General features: G+C 49.6%; 1 protein-coding gene across 7 annotated transcripts in view; it reads right to left on the minus strand.

Moving 5' to 3' along the window:
• Window positions 1-15735, minus strand: part of eya4 (EYA transcriptional coactivator and phosphatase 4) — a 173493-nt gene that overhangs the window by 117007 nt on the left and 40751 nt on the right. For 2 of the 7 annotated variants that reach the window (XM_045721195.1, XM_045721194.1), the window contains exon 1: window positions 1-288. This exon is cut by the window's left edge and continues 11 nt beyond it. The exons of the other annotated variants lie outside the window; for them this stretch is intronic. The gene's annotated coding sequence lies outside the window, so the exon portion shown is untranslated. Of the gene's footprint in view, window positions 289-15735 lie in introns of those variants that run through there. 7 annotated transcript variants of the gene reach the window in all.

Here is a 15735-nt window from a genome sequence, read left to right on the forward strand (position 1 = left end):
GCCATGTTAGAGGGAAGTGCTATAGGTCCACACAGTGATAAAAACCTTTACAATCCTCCAGACAACGTCTACCAAAACACACAATCCTCCAGACAACGTCTACCAAAACACACAAACCCACACACTGTTTCTCTAACACGCTCTCTCTTCTCTAACTAGCTACATCTCTCGCTATGTTCTTCTGTTCTCCAGAAGAAAAGTTGGTTGGTTGGCTCTCTCTCTCTCTCTCTCTCTCTCTCTCTATAAAGGCAGGCAGCTGTAAAGGTGTCAGTTACATTACTCACTAACCCACCACCTCTCTCTGTCTCTCTCTGTCTCTCTCTCTCTCTCTCTCTCTCTCTCTGTCTCTCTCTCTCTCTCTCTCTCTCTCTCTCTCTCTGTCTCTCTGTCTCTCTCTCTTTCTCTCTCTCTAAGTGAAATAGATAATAAACAAAAGTGAAATAAACAATATAAAATGAAGAGTAAACATTAAACTCACAAAAGTTTTAAAGAAATAGAGACATTTCAAATGTCATATTATGACTATGTACAGTGTTATAACGACTATCTCTCTATCTCTAGTAAATGTGGAACATATCTTATCCCAGAATCCTAGTTCCCTCTGTCTCCTCCAGAGGATAGAGGGTCGTCCATAAACGTTCCTGATCAAGTATTTTCACAGCAAATGGAGACGGCAGCAGGGGAGGTGTCCGAAAACACGCCTGACAGAGGCGAGGCGAGGCACCGGAGCGGTAAATTGAAGGAGGAAACCAGGACTGCGTTCCCAATGGAACCCCACTCCCCACATAGTGGACAGCAACACATTTAGACTTAACCAATTCACGAGAAAACAAAAACACGGGTGTAAAGTACTTAAGTAAAAATACATTGAAAGTACTACTTAAGTCGTTTTTGGGAGTTTCTGTACTTTACTATTTATATTTTTGCAAACTTTTACTTTTACTTCACTACATTCATAAAGAACATAATGTACTTTCTACTCCATGCGTTTTACCTGATACCCAAAAGTACATTGTGAATGCTTAGCAGGACAGGAAACTTGTCTAATTCACACACTTAAAAGAGAAAATCCCTGGTCATCTCTACTGCCTCTGATCTGGCGGACTCACTAAAAACAAACGCTTCGCTTGTAAATTATGTCTGAGTGTTGGAGTGTGCCCCTGGCTATCTGTAAATGATGTCTGAGTGTTGGAGTGTGCCCCTGGCTATCTGTAAATTATGTCTGAGTGTTGGAGTGTGCCCCTGGCTATCTGTAAATCATGTCTGAGTGTTGGAGTGTGCCCCTGGCTATCTGTAAATTATGTCTGAATGTTGGAGTGTTCCCCTGGCTATCTGTAAATGATGTCTGTGTGTTGGAGTGTGCCCCTGGCTATCTGTAAATGATGTCTGAGTGTTGGAGTGTGCCCCTGGCTATCTGTAAATGATGTCTGAGTGTTGGAGCGTGCCCCGGCTATCTGTAAATGATGTCTGAGTGTTGGAGTGTTCCCCTGGCTATCTGTAAATGATGTCTGAGTGTTGGAGTGTGCCCCTGGCTATCTGTAAATTATGTCTGAGTGTTGGAGTGTGCCCCTGGCTATCTGTAAATGATGTCTGAGTGTTGGAGTGTGCCCCTGGCTATCTGTAAATGATGTCTGAGTGTTGGAGTGTTCCCCTGGCTATCTGTAAATGATGTCTGAGTGTTGGAGTGTGCCCCTGGCTATCTGTAATGATGTCTGAGTGTTGGAGTGTGCCCCTGGCTATCTGTAAATTATGTCTGAATATTGGAGTGTTCCCCTGGCTATCTGTAAATGATGTCTGAGTGTTGGAGTGTTCCCCTGGCTATCTGTAAATTATGAATGAGTGTTGGAGTGTGCCCCTGGCTATCTGTAAATGATGTCTGAGTGTTGGAGTGTGCCCCTGGCTATCTGTAAATGATGTCTGAGTGTTGGAGTGTTCCCCTGGCTATCTGTAAATGATGTCTGAGTGTTGGAGTGTGCCCCTGGCTATCTGTAAATTATGTCTGAGTGTTGGAGTGTGCCCCTGGCTATCTGTAAATGATGTCTGAGTGTTGGAGTGTGCCCCTGGCTATCTGTAAATTATGTCTGAGTGTTGGAGTGTGCCCCTGGCTATCTGTAAATTATGTCTGAGTGTTGGAGTGTGCCCCTGGCTATCTGTAAATGATGTCTGAGTGTTGGAGTGTGCCCCTGGCTATCTGTAAATGATGTCTGAGTGTTGGAGTGTGCCCCTGGCTATCTGTAAATGATGTCTGAGTGTTGGAGTGTGCCCCTGGCTATCTGTAAATTATGTCTGAGTGTTGGAGTGTGCCCCTGGCTATCTGTAAATGATGTCTGAGTGTTGGAGTGTGCCCCTGGCTATCTGTAAATTATGTCTGAGTGTTGGAGTGTGCCCCTGGCTATCTGTAAATGATGTCTGAGTGTTGGAGTGTGCCCCTGGCTATCTGTAAATGATGTCTGAGTGTTGGAGTGTGCCCCTGGCTATCTGTAAATTAAAAAAAACAAGAACTTTGTGCCGTCTGGTTTGCTTAATATAAGGAAGTTGAAATTATTAGTACTTCTACTTTTACATTTGATACTTAAGTATATTTTAAACCAAATTCTTTTTAACTTTTACACAAGTAGTATTTTACTGGGTGACTTTCACTTTTACTTGAGCCATTTTCTATTACGGTATCCTTACTTTTCAATATATCACTGACAGTGTCACCAGCAAAGCACCACCTCCTCCTCCATGCTTCACGGTGGGAACCACACATGCAGAGACCATCTGTTCACCTACTCTGCGTCTCACAAAGACACAGCGATTGGAACCAAAAATCGCAAATTTGGACTCATCAGACCAAAGGCCAGATTTCCACTGGTCTAATGTCCATTGCTCGTGTTTCTTGGCCCAAGCAAGTCTCTTCTTTTTATTGGTGTCCTTCAGTAGTGGTTTCTTTGCAATTCAACCATGAAGGCCTGATTCACACAGTCTCCCCTGAACATTTGATGTTGAGATGTGTCTGTTACTTGAACTCTGTGAAGCATTTATTTGGGCTGACATTTCTGAGGCTGGTAACTTATCCTCTGCAGCAGAGGTAACTCTGGGTCTTCCTTTCCTGTGGCGGTCCTCATGAGAGCCAGTTTCATCATAGCGCTTGATGGTTTTTGTGACTGCACTTGAAGAAACTAATTTAAATTGATTTTTATTTGGATTTCATGTAATGGACAGACACAAAATAGTCCAAATTGGTGAAGTGAAATGAAAAAAATGACTTGTTTAAAAAAAATGTCAAACAATTTAAAATGGAAAAGTGGTGCGTGCATATGTATTCACCCCCTTTGCTATGAAGCCCCTAAATAAGATCTGGTGCAAACAATTACCTTCAGAAGTCACATCATTAGTTAAATAAAGTCCACCTGTGTGCAATCTAAGTGTCACATGATCGGTCACATGATCTCAGTATATATACACATGTTCTGAATCTGCAACACCACCAAGCAAGCGGCACCATGAAGACCAAGGAGCTCTCCAAACAGGTCAGGGACAAAGTTGTGGAGAAGTACAGATCAGGGTTGGGTTATAAAAAAAATATCCGAAATTTTGAACATCCCACAGAGCACCATTAAATCCATTATTAAAAAAAGGAAAGAATATGGCACCACAACAAACCTGCCAAGAGAGGGCCGCCCACCAAAACTCACAGAGCAGGCAAGGAGGGCATTAATCAGAGAGGCAACAAAGAGACCAAAGATAACCCTGAAGGAGCTGCGAAGCTCCACAGTGGAGATTGGAGTATCTGTCCACAGGACCACTTCAAGCCGTACACTCCACAGAGCTGGACTTTACGGGAGAGTGGCCAGAAAAAAAGCCATTGCTTTAAGAAAAAAATAAGCAAACATGTTTGGTGCTCACCAAAAGGCATGTGGGAGACTCCCCAAACATGTGGAAGAAGGTACTCTGGTCAGATGAGACTAAAATGTTGCTTTTTGGCCATCAAGGAAAGCGCAATTTCTGGTGCAAACCCAACACCTCGCATCACCCTGAGAACACCATCCCCACTGTGAAGCATGATGGTGGAAGGATCATACTGTGGGTATGATTTTCATCGGCAGGGACATACTGTAAGCATACTGCTAAAGCAACATTCGAGTGGTTTAAGGGGAAACATTTAAATGTCTTGGAATGGCCTAGTCAAAGCCCAGACCTCAATCCAATTGAGAATATGTGGTAGGACTTAAATATTGCTGTACACCAGCTGAACCGATCCAACTTGAAGGAGCTGGAGCAGTTTTGCCTTGAAGAACGGGCAAAAATCCCAGTGGCTAGATGTGCCAAGCTTATAGAGACATAACCCAAGAGACTTGCAGCTGTAATTTCTGAAAAGGTGGTTCTACAAAGTATTGACTTTGGGGGGGGAATAGTTATGCACGCTCAAGTTTTCAGTTTTTTTTGTCTTATTTCTTGTTTGTTCACAATAAAAAATATGTTGCATCTTCAAAGTGGTAGGCATGTTGTGTAAATCAAATGATACAAAACCCCCCAAAATCTATTTTAATTCCAGGTTGTAAGGCAACAAAATAGGAAAAATGCCAAGGGGGTTGAATACTTTCGCAAGCCACTGTACATGATTCCACAATGTGTTATTTCATAGTTTTGATGTCTTCACTATTATTCCACAATGTAGAAAACAGTAAAAAATAAAGAAATACTCTTGAATGAGAAGGTGTTCCCAAACTTTGACTGATACTGTATGTGTGATGGTATACTGTACTGGGTATTCTAGAGTTGTTCTGTACTACCTCTGTATGTCTCTCTCTCTCTCTCTGTATCTCTCTGTATCTCTCTCTCTCTGTATCTCTCTGTCTCTCTCTCTGTGTCTCTCTCGCTCTCTTCCTCTTTCTGTCTCTTTCTGTGCTCTCCTTCTCTCTCTATCTCTCTTTCTGTCTTTGTCTCTCACTCTCTCTCTCTCTCTCTCTCTTCCTCTTTCCGTCTCTTTCTGTCTCTCCTTCTCTCTCTCTGTCTCTCTCTCTGTCTCTCTTCCTCTTTCTGTCTTTCTGTCTCTCCTCTCTCTCTCTGGCCCTCTTTCTCTCCTCAAGCTCTGTACTAGAAAACCCTTCTATGATGTGCTCTGATCTGCTAGCCAGTTCTACAACCTATAGGGCATGGGGAGTGAATGGGAATACTGAGGTTTAGCAGTTGTCAACATTCAGGTTACAAGCTGTGTGTGTGTGTGTGTGTGTGTGTGTGTGTGTGTGTGTGTGTGTGTGTGTGTGTGTGTGTGTGTGTGTGTGTGCGTGCGTGTGTGTGTGTGCGTGCGTGTGCGTGCGTGTGTGTGCGTGCGTGCGTGTGTGTGTGTGTGTGTGTGGGCGTTTTGGAGCTCCATAGACATGGTTAGGGTTACACCTCCCCAGGCAGGGAGATGGAGAAGGAGGAGAGGGGGAGGAGGGAGGAGGAGGAGGGAGAGGGAGGAGATGGGGAGGAGGAGAGGGGAAACAGGGGGATGGAAGAGGAGAGAGGGAGGAGGAAGGAGAGGGAGAAGAGGGGGAGGAGGAGAGGGGGAGGGAGGAGGAGGAGGAGAGGGGGAGGAGGGGGGAGAAGAGGCACAATGCATTTTACATGAAAAGAAGGCGATAGGGTTACCAGGGCGATAACCACTCACAGAGAGGAGACTAGAGCTGTAGGGGGGAGGTAGAGAGGAGACTAGAGCTGTAGGGGGGAGGTAGAGAGGAGACTAGAGCTGTAGAGGGGAGGTAGAGAGGAGACTAGAGCTATAGGGGAGGTAGAGAGGAGATTAGAGCTGTAGGGGAGGTAGAGAGGAGACTAGAGCTGTAGGGGGAGGTAGAGAGGAGACTAGAGCTGTAGGGGGGAGGTAGAGAGGAGACTAGAGCTGTAGGGGGGAGGTAGAGAGGAGACTAGAGCTGTAGGGGGAGGTAGAGAGGAGACTAGAGCTGTAGGGGAGGTAGAGAGGAGACTAGAGCTGTAGGGGAGGTAGAGAGGAGACTAGAGCTGTAGGGGGAGGTAGAGAGGAGACTAGAGCTGTAGGGGGAGGTAGAGAGGAGACTAGAGCTGTAGGGATAGAGGAGACTAGAGCTGTAGGGGGAGGTAGAGAGGAGACTAGAGCTGTAGGGGGAGGTAGAGAGGAGACTAGAGCTGTAGGGGGAGGTAGAGAGGAGACTAGAGCTGTAGGGGGAGGTAGAGAGGAGACTAGAGCTGTAGGGGGAGGTAGAGAGGAGACTAGAGCTGTAGGGGGAGGTAGAGAGGAGACTAGAGCTGTAGGGGGAGGTAGAGAGGAGACTAGAGCTGTAGGGGGAGGTAGAGAGGAGACTAGAGCTGTAGGGGGGGTAGAGAGGAGACTAGAGCTGTAGGGGGGAGGTAGAGAGGAGACTAGAGCTGTAGGGGGAGGTAGAGAGGAGACTAGAGCTGTAGGGGGAGGTAGAGAGGAGACTAGAGCTGTAGGGGGAGGTAGAGAGGAGACTAGAGCTGTAGGGGGAGGTAGAGAGGAGACTAGAGCTGTAGGGGGAGGTAGAGAGGAGACTAGAGCTGTAGGGGGGAGGTAGAGAGGAGACTAGAGCTGTAGGGGGAGGTAGAGAGGAGACTAGAGCTGTAGGGGGAGGTAGAGAGGAGACTAGAGCTGTAGGGGGGAGGAGACTAGAGCTGTAGAGGGGAGGTAGAGAGGAGACTAGAGCTGTAGGGGGAGGTAGAGAGGAGACTAGAGCTGTAGGGGGGAGGTAGAGAGGAGACTAGAGCTGTAGGGGGAGGTAGAGAGGAGACTAGAGCTATAGAGGGGAGGTAGAGAGGAGACTAGAGCTGTAGGGGGGAGGAGACTAGAGCTGTAGGGGGAGGTAGAGTGGAGACTAGAGCTGTAGGGGGAGGTAGAGAGGAGACTAGAGCTGTCGGGGGGAGGTAGAGAGGAGACTAGAGCTATAGAGGGGAGGTAGAGAGGAGACTAGAGCTGTAGGGGGAGGAGACTAGAGCTGTAGGGGGAGGTAGAGAGGAGACTAGAGCTGTAGGGGGAGGTAGAGAGGAGACTAGAGCTGTAGGGGGGAGGTAGAGAGGAGACTAGAGCTGTAGGGGGGAGGTAGAGAGGAGACTAGAGCTGTAGGGGGAGGTAGAGAGGAGACTAGAGCTATAGAGGGGAGGTAGAGAGGAGACTAGAGCTGTAGGGGGGAGGTAGAGAGGAGACTAGAGCTGTAGGGGGGAGGTAGAGAGGAGACTAGAGCTGTAGGGGGGAGGTAGAGAGGAGACTAGAGCTGTAGGGGGGAGGTAGAGAGGAGACTAGAGCTGTAGGGGGAGGTAGAGAGGAGACTAGAGCTGTAGGGGGGAGGTAGAGAGGAGACTAGAGCTGTAGGGGGGAGGTAGAGAGGAGACTAGAGCTGTAGGGGGGAGGTAGAGAGGAGACTAGAGCTGTAGGGGGGAGGTAGAGAGGAGACTAGAGCTGTAAGGGGGAGGTAGAGAGGAGACTAGAGCTGTAGGGGGAGGTAGAGAGGAGACTAGAGCTGTAGGGGGAGGTAGAGAGGAGACTAGAGCTGTAGGGGGGAGGTAGAGAGGAGACTAGAGCTGTAGGGGGAGGTAGAGAGGAGACTAGAGCTGTAGGGGGGAGGTAGAGAGGAGACTAGAGCTGTAGGGGGAGGTAGAGAGGAGACTAGAGCTGTAGGGGGAGGTAGAGAGGAGACTAGAGCTTTAGGGGGAGGTAGAGAGGAGACTAGAGCTGTAGGGGGAGGTAGAGAGGAGACTAGAGCTGTAGGGGGAGGTAGAGAGGAGACTAGAGCTGTAGGGGGAGGTAGAGAGGAGACTAGAGCTGTAGGGGGAGGTAGAGAGGAGACTAGAGCTGTAGGGGGGAGGTAGAGAGGAGACTAGAGCTGTAGGGGGAGGTAGAGAGGAGACTAGAGCTGTAGAGGGAGGTAGAGAGGAGACTAGAGCTGTAGGGGGAGGTAGAGAGGAGACTAGAGCTGTAGGGGGAGGTAGAGAGGAGACTAGAGCTGTAGGGGGGAGGTAGAGAGGAGACTAGAGCTGTAGGGGGAGGTAGAGAGGAGACTAGAGCTGTAGGGGGGAGGTAGAGAGGAGACTAGAGCTGTAGGGGGAGGTAGAGAGGAGACTAGAGCTGTAGGGGGAGGTAGAGAGGAGACTAGAGCTGTAGGGGGGAGGTAGAGAGGAGACTAGAGCTGTAGGGGGGAGGTAGAGAGGAGACTAGAGCTGTAGGGGGGAGGTAGAGAGGAGACTAGAGCTGTAGGGGGAGGTAGAGAGGAGACTAGAGCTGTAGGGGGGAGGTAGAGAGGAGACTAGAGCTGTAGGGGGGAGGTAGAGAGGAGACTAGAGCTGTAGGGGGAGGTAGAGAGGAGACTAGAGCTGTAGGGGGAGGTAGAGAGGAGACTAGAGCTGTAGGGGGGAGGTAGAGAGGAGACTAGAGCTGTAGGGGGGAGGTAGAGAGGAGACTAGAGCTGTAGGGGGGAGGTAGAGAGGAGACTAGAGCTGTAGGGGGAGGTAGAGAGGAGACTAGAGCTGTAGGGGGGAGGTAGAGAGGAGACTAGAGCTTTAGGGGGAGGTAGAGAGGAGACTAGAGCTTTAGGGGGAGGTAGAGAGGAGACTAGAGCTGTAGGGGGGAGGTAGAGAGGAGACTAGAGCTGTAGGGGGAGGTAGAGAGGAGACTAGAGCTGTAGGGGGAGGTAGAGAGGAGACTAGAGCTGTAGGGGGAGGTAGAGAGGAGACTAGAGCTGTAGGGGGAGGTAGAGAGGAGACTAGAGCTGTAGGGGAGGTAGAGAGGAGACTAGAGCTGTAGGGGGGAGGTAGAGAGGAGACTAGAGCTGTAGGGGGAGGTAGAGAGGAGACTAGAGCTGTAGGGGGGAGGTAGAGAGGAGACTAGAGCTGTAGGGGGGAGGTAGAGAGGAGACTAGAGCTGTAGGGGGGAGGTAGAGAGGAGACTAGAGCTGTAGGGGGGAGGTAGAGAGGAGACTAGAGCTGTAGGGGGAGGTAGAGAGGAGACTAGAGCTGTAGGGGGGAGGTAGAGAGGAGACTAGAGCTGTAGGGGAGGTAGAGAGGAGACTAGAGCTGTAGGGGGGAGGGAGAGAGGAGACTAGAGCTGTAGGGGGAGGTAGAGAGGAGACTAGAGCTGTAGGGGGAGGTAGAGAGGAGACTAGAGCTGTAGGGGGAGGAGACTAGAGCTGTAGGGGGAGGTAGAGAGGAGACTAGAGCTGTAGGGGGGAGGTAGAGAGGAGACTAGAGCTGTAGGGGGAGGTAGAGAGGAGACTAGAGCTGTAGGGGGGAGGTAGAGAGGAGACTAGAGTTGTAGGGGGAGGTAGAGAGTAGACTAGAGCTGTAGGGGGGAGGTAGAGAGGAGACTAGAGCTGTAGGGGGAGGGAGAGAGGAGACTAGAGCTGTAGGGGGGAGGTAGAGAGGAGACTAGAGCTGTAGGGGGAGGTAGAGAGGAGACTAGAGCTGTAGGGGGAGGAGACTAGAGCTGTAGTGGGAGGTAGAGAGGAGACTAGAGCTGTAGGGGGGAGGTAGAGAGGAGACTAGACCTGTAGGGGGAGGAGACTAGAGCTGTAGTGGGAGGTAGAGAGGAGACTAGAGCTGTAGGGGGGAGGTAGAGAGGAGATTAGAGCTGTAGGGGGAGGTAGAGAGGAGACTAGAGCTGTAGGGGGAGGTAGAGAGGAGACTAGAGCTGTAGGGGGAGGTAGAGAGGAGACTAGAGCTGTAGGGAGAGGTAGAGAGGAGACTAGAGCTATAGAGGGGAGGTAGAGAGGAGACTAGAGCTATAGGGGGAGGTAGAGAGGAGACTAGAGCTATAGGGGGAGGTAGAGAGGAGACTAGAGCTGTAGGGGGGAGGTAGAGAGGAGACTAGAGATGTAGGGGGAGGTAGAGAGGAGACTAGAGCTGTAGGGGGAGGAGACTAGAGCTGTAGAGGACAGGCAGGGACAGTGTGCAGAATTCCAGGAACTTAAAATAAATTCCTCCAACCGGGATTTCTGGGAAAAACTGAGAATTTATTCTAAATTCAGAATTTATGGAAAATTCCTAGAATTTTGCTACTTTAACTGTGTGTGGGTAAGGTTTGTGTGTTGCAGTGGGTAAGGTGTGGGTGTTGGCATGGTGTGGGTGTGGGCAAGGTGTGTGTTGTAGTGGGTGTGTGTAAGGTGTGGGTGTGTGGGTAAGGTGTGTGTTACTGAAGACTTTAATCTGCTTAACTAATCCCATTACAACTATCCTTCTCTTTTCCTCCTCCTCCTCCTCCTCCTCCTCCTCCTATTCCTCCTTTCAAATCAATTCAATTCAAGGGTTTTTATTGGCATGGGAAGCATATGTTTACATTGCCAAAGCAAGTGAAATAGATAATAAAAAATGAACAGTAAACATTAGACTCACAAAAGTTCCAAAAGAATAAAGACATTTCAAATGTTATATTATGTCTTTATACAGTGTTGTAACGATGTGCAAATAGTTAAAGTACAAAAGGGAAAATAAATAAACATAAATATGGGTTGTATTTACAATGGTGTTTGTTCTTCACTGGTTGACCTTTTCTTGTGGCAACAGGTCACACATCTTGCTTCTGTGATGTCACACTGTGGTATTTCACCCAGTAGATATGGGACTTTATCAAAATTGGGTTTGTTTTCTAATTCTTTGTGGATCTGTGTAATCTGAGGGAATTATGTGTCTCTAATATGGTCATACATTTGTCAGGAGGTTAGGAAGTGCTGCTCAGTTTCCACCTCATTTTGTGGGCAGTGTTGCACATAGCCTGTCTTCTCTTAAGAGCCAGGTCTGCCTACGGTGGCCTTTCTCAATAGCAAGGCTATGCTCACTGAGTCTGTACATAGTCAAAGCTTTCCTTAAGTTTGGGTCAGTCACAGTGGTCAGGTATTCTGCCACTGTGTCCTCTCTGTTTAGGGCCAAATAGCATTCTAGTTTGCTGTTTTTTTGTTAATTCTTTCCATCGTGTCAAGTAATTATCTTTTCGCAGTGGTGGAAAAAGCCCCCGATTGGCATACTTGAGTATTGGTGATTGGTGGAGGGCTGCAGAGATAGTCGTCCTTCTGGAAGATTCTCCCAACTCCACAAAGGAACTCTGGAGCTCTGTTAGAGTGACCATCGGGTTCTTGGTCACCTCCCTGACCAAGGCCCTTCCCCCCGATGGAGACCACTGTGTGCTTGGGGTCCTTCAATGCTGCAGAAATGTTTTGGTACCCTTCCCCAGATCTGTGCCTCGACCCAATCCTGACCCGGAGTTCTACGGACAATTCCTTCAGACCTCATGGCTTGGTTTTTGCTCTGACATGCACTGTCAACTGTGGGACCTTTATATAGACAGGCGTGTGCCTCTGCAAATCATGTCCAATCAATTGAATTTAAAGTTGTAGAAACATCTCAAGGATGATCGTCATTGATTGTCATTATAATGTATCGTTTGTAGATTGATGAGCGATTGCTTTTTTTCATACATTTTAGAATAAGGATGCAACTTTACAAAATGTGGTAAAAGTCAAAGGTGTCTGAATACTTCAGTTATCTTGACTAACCTGTACCCCCACTCTGTACCGGTACACCCTGCATAGCCTCGTTACTGGTTTTCTATTGTTGCTATTTTATTTTATTTTTTACTTTACTTTATTTTGTATATATATATATATATATATAAATATATATGTATATATGTATATATATATATATATATATATATAAAAATGTAACTCTTATTTTTCTTAAAACTGCATTGTTGGTTAAGGGCTTGTGTGTAAGTATTTCACTGTAAGGTTTTGTATTCGGCGCATGTGACAAATAACATTTGATTTGAGTTAGTTGGCCAACCAGAAAGAGAACGCTTCTCTCTTCTACTTCAGGCCTAAAGGAAACATGAGACCACCCACCCTTTACCCCCTCCTCCCCCTCCTCAGCCTTCCTCCCCCCTCAGCCTTCCTCCCCCCCCCTCCTCAGCCTTCCTCCCCCCTCCTCCTCCTCCCCTTCCTCAGCCTTCCTCTCCTCCCTCCTCCCCCCCCCTCCTCCCCCTCCTCAGCCTTCCTCTCCTCCCTCCTCCCCCTCCTCCCCTTCCTCCCCCTCCTCCCCCTCCTCAGCCTTCCTCCCCCTCCTCCCCCTCCTCAGCCTTCCTCCCCCTCCTCAGCCTTCCTCCCCTCCTCCCCCTCCTCAGCCTTCCTCTCCTCCCTCCTCCTCCCTCCTCCCCTCCTCAGCTTCCTCCCCTCCTCAGCCTCCTCCCCCTCCTCCCCCTCCTCAGCCTTCCTCTCCTCCCTCCTCCCCCTCCTCCCCTTCTCCTCCCCCTCCTCCCCTCCTCAGCCTTCCTCTCCCCTCCTCCCCCCTCCCCTCCTCCTCCCTCCTCCCCTCCTTTACCCCCTCCTCCCCCTCCTCAGCCTTCCTCCCCCTCCTCAGCCTTCCTCCCCCTCCTCCTCCTCCCCTTCCTCAGCCTTCCTCTCCTCCCTCCTCCCCCCCCTCCTCCCCCTCCTCAGCCTTCCTCTCCTCCCTCCTCCCCCTCCTCACCTTCCTCCCCCTCCTCCCCCTCCTCAGCCTTCCTCCCCCTCCTCCCCCTCCTCAGCCTTCCTCCCCCTCCTCCCCCTCCTCAGCCTTCCTCTCCTCCCTCCTCCTCCCTCCTCCCCCTCCTCAGCCTCCTCCCCCCTCCTCCTCAGCTTCCTCCCCCTCCTCAGCCTTCCTCCCCCTCCTCCCCCTCCTCAGCCTTCCTCTCCTCCCTCCTCCTCCCTCCTCCCCCTCCTCAGCCTCCTCCCCCTCCTCCCCCTCCTCAGCTTCCTCCCCCTCCTCAGCCTTCCTCTCCTCCCTCCTCCTCCCTCCTCCCCCTCCTCAGCTTCCTCCCCCTTCCTCCCCCCTCCTCCCCTCTCCCCCTCCTCAGCCTTCCTCTCCTCCCTCAATCCCCTAATCACAGTTACCACATTCCCCCCCTACCCCCTAACCACACCCCCCCTAACCACACCCCGGTCACCCCCCACCCCCACCCCCTAACCACACCCCAGTCACCACCCCACCCCCCTAACCACACCCCCTACCCCCCCCTAACCACACCCCCCACCGCCCCACCCCCTAACCACACCCCCACCGCCCCCCCACCCCTAACCACACCCCTAGTCACCCCCCCACCCCCTAACCACACCCCGGTCACCCCCCCACCCCCTAACCACACCCCCACACCGCCCCACCCCCTAACCACACCCCGGTCACTCCCCACCCCTCTAACCACACCCCTACCCCTCTAACCACACCCCTGTCACCCCGCTACCCCCCTAACCACACCCCCTACCCCCTAACCACACCCCGGTCACCCCCTAACCACACCACCTACCCCCTAACCACACCCCCTACCCCCTAACCACACCCCAGTCACCCCCCTAACCACACCCCCTACCCCCTAACCACACCCCGCTACCCCCTAACCACACCCCCTACCCCCCTAACCACACACCGGTCACCCCCTAACCACACCCCAGTCACCCCCCCCACCCCCAAACCTCCCCACCCCCTAACCACCCCCAGTCACCCCCCCACCCCCCCAACCCCCAACCTCCCCACCCCCTAACCACACCCCAGTCACCCCCCCACCCCCCTAACCACCCCCCACCCCCCACCACCCCCTAGTCAGTGTGTGTCTCTGCAGAGTGTGAATAATGCAGGTTCATCTCATTAGGGTGAGATCCCTTTCAGAGCCTGTTAATTAAATGATGAGTTGGGTTCCCAGGTGCCTCCTAAATAATGAGATAGTTCAGCACACGAACAGTCCTGTGTCTGTGTGACAGAGACAGAAATAGAGAACAGATACATGGGCAGAGAGAGGGAGAGAGAGGGAGAGAGAGAGAGGGAGAGAGAGAGAGAGAGAGAGAGAGAGAGAGAGAGAGAGAGAGAGAGAGAGAGAGAGAGAGAGAGAGGGGAGAGAGAGAGAGAGGAGAGAGAGAGAGAGGGGGAGAGAGAGAGGGGGAGAGAGAGAGAGGAGAGAGAGAGAGAGAGGGAGAGAGAGAGAGGGGAGAGAGAGAGGGGAGAGGGAGAGAGAGAGGAAAAGGAGAGAGAGAGGGAGAGAAAGGAGAGAGAGAGAGAGAGAGAGAGAGAGAGAGAGAGAGAGAGAGAGAGAGAGAGAGAGAGAGAGAGAGAGAGAGAGAGAGAGAGAGAGAGAGAGAGAGAGAGAGAGAGAGAGAGAGAGAGAGAGAGAGAGAGAGAGAGAGAGAGAGAGAGAGAGAGAGAGAGAGAGACAGAGAGAGACAGAGAGATACCCTTTACAGACAGACTACGGGTATGTTGCCTGTAATTCTTTTTAAAAAATCTGGCAATGTTTTTTTTTAGAGCCCAATTCATACTAGTCCCATTTTTGCCACATTCTAGCCGGGGATAAGCCTTTTATATCTCCCGTGTACATGGCGGCACGTTTCGGAGTAGGAATAGACGCAGCCTGGTCTCACAGACTGCACATAAAATATCATACGAAATGGAGTGTTTCCTGGATTTTCATCCAGAATAACCGGAAATGCACTGAGACCAGGTTGTGGCCAATGTGTGTGGATATCCAGTTCAATACATCCATTGAATTTACACCATCACAAACAAGTCCATTACTAATTCATCTTAGACAGGTCCTAAGAAACATTATAAGACTAATAAAATGTATTTTCATTACGAAAGAAGGCCCATATTTTGAGTTGAATTATGTTAGTGGTCTGTGCAGCCTATATGGCTGAGCCATGCATATGAAATCAATAGTTAGGCTACCCCGACCACAGTCAACACACATATCTAATCAATATCAAATCAAACTTTATTAGTCACATCTCCCCGAACACAACATGTGTAGACCTTACCGTGAAATGCTGAATACAACAAGTGTAGACTTTACCGTGAAATGCTGAATACAACAAGTGTAGACTTTACCGTGAAATGCTGAATACAACAAGTGTAGACTTTACTGTGAAATGCTGAATACAACAAGTGTAGACTGTACCGTGAAATTCTGAATACAACAAGTGTAGACTTTACCGTGAAATGCTGAATACAACAAGTGTAGACTTTACCGTGAAATGCTGAATACAACAAGTGTAGACTTTACGTGAAATGCTGAATACAACAAGTGTAGACTTTACCGTGAAATGCTGAATACAACAAGTGTAGACTTTACTGTGAAATGCTGAATACAACAAGTGTAGACTTTACTGTGAAATGCTGAATACAACAAGTGTAGACTTTACTGTGAAATGCTGAATACAACAAGTGTAGACTTTACTGTGAAATGCTTACTTATAAGCCCTTAACCAACAGTGCAGTTCAAGAAAGAGTTAAGAAAATATTTACCAAATAAACTACATTAAAAAAATTATAAAAAGTAACACAATAAAATAACAATAACGAGGCTATATAGAGGGGGTACAGGTACCGAGTCAATGTGCAGGTGGTACAGGTTTGTCAAGGTAATTTGTACATGTAGGTGGGAGTGACTATGGCTTTTTGGTACTAGACTTGGTGCTCCGGTACCGCTTGCCGTGTGGTAGCAGAGAGAAAAGTCTATGACTTGGGTGACTGGAGTCTTTGACAATTTTAAGGGCCTTCCTCTGACACCGCCTGGTATAGAGGTCCTGGATGTCAGGAAGCTTGGCCCCAGTGATGTACTGGGCCGTATGCACTACTCTCTAGCACCTATATGTCTCGGTCAATTGTAAGTGCTGTTATTGTGAAGTGGAAACGTCTAGGAGCAACAACGGCTCAGCCGCGAAGTGGTAGGCCACGCAAGTTCACAGAACGGGACCGCCAAGTACTGAAGCGAAG

Source organism: Salmo salar, chromosome ssa06 (genome assembly GCF_905237065.1).
Source record: "Salmo salar chromosome ssa06, Ssal_v3.1, whole genome shotgun sequence".
NCBI classification, from domain to species: Eukaryota; Metazoa; Chordata; class Actinopteri; order Salmoniformes; family Salmonidae; genus Salmo; species Salmo salar.